At 74.3% G+C, this 820-nt stretch overlaps 1 protein-coding gene across 1 annotated transcript in view; it reads left to right on the top strand.

Moving 5' to 3' along the window:
- The window catches only part of GTSE1 (G-2 and S-phase expressed 1), a 9,934-nt gene that overhangs the window by 5,061 nt on the left and 4,053 nt on the right, over positions 1–820 (top strand). The window lies entirely within an intron of this gene.

Raw genomic sequence — 820 nt, 5'->3', positions numbered from 1 at the left:
CTCGCTGCGGCCCTGGCCCGGCACCACCCGCCCTGCTCTGTGGAGCCGCCGGCCCTTCGGGAGCTCCAGACAGCTCCCAGCGGGGGGCTTTCTGCAGGTGGAACCCCAACTGGGAGCCTGGGCAGCCTTCTGCAGGTGGAACCCCAACTGGGAGCCTGGGCAGCCAGTGTCCTGGCTCGCATCTCCCGCCGCCCTCCCCTGCCTCCAGCCTCGGAGCCGCGCTGCCCTCGCCCTGCTCGCGCTTGGCCTGGCTCTCGGCCTGGTGTCCGGCCTGGGGGCAGTGAGGCCGTGGGTGCCCACGCGGGGGTGGCGCGGGCTTCCCTCCAGGCGGCCCACCCCCGCCGCAGTCTGACAGCCGGGCGCCCTCCCCCGGCGCCCCTGGGCAGGGCCACTAACTCAGCGGGAGGTCCCAGGAGGCCAGTGCACGGCCCCCCCCGCCCCTCCCGGCCCCGCCACGAGCCACGTGCGTGAGCCCTGCGGGGACTTGTGAAGGCAGTGGGCAGCCACCGGCCAGCGGCAGGGGCCCGGGGCACCCCGTCCGCCTTTCAGCCGCTGCTGCCGGAGTTGTGCCTGTGGGGTCTGGGCCTTGGTGGGGGGCTGCTGGCCTGCCTCCCTTCAGACTCAAGCTGGTGACTGCTCAGCCGCCGAAACGGCCCCTGGGCAGCGCAAATGCCTGGAGAGAACGAAGCCTGTTGGGTTGTGTTTCAGCCGGGGCTGAGGAGGACCCTGCTCAGAGCACCGGGCGGCGCGGGCAGCCTGGCCAGGAGGCCCTCTTCCCTGGGGTCTGCCTCCCGCGCGGCCCCGGCCCCAGGCCCAGGTG

The sequence above is a fragment of the Condylura cristata genome, unplaced genomic scaffold (assembly GCF_000260355.1).
Source record: "Condylura cristata isolate star-nosed mole 26May11 unplaced genomic scaffold, ConCri1.0 scaffold00004, whole genome shotgun sequence".
NCBI lineage: Eukaryota > Metazoa > Chordata > Mammalia > Eulipotyphla > Talpidae > Condylura > Condylura cristata.
Note: the sequence above shows the minus strand (reverse complement) of the source record. Positions and strands in the feature narration are given on the sequence as shown.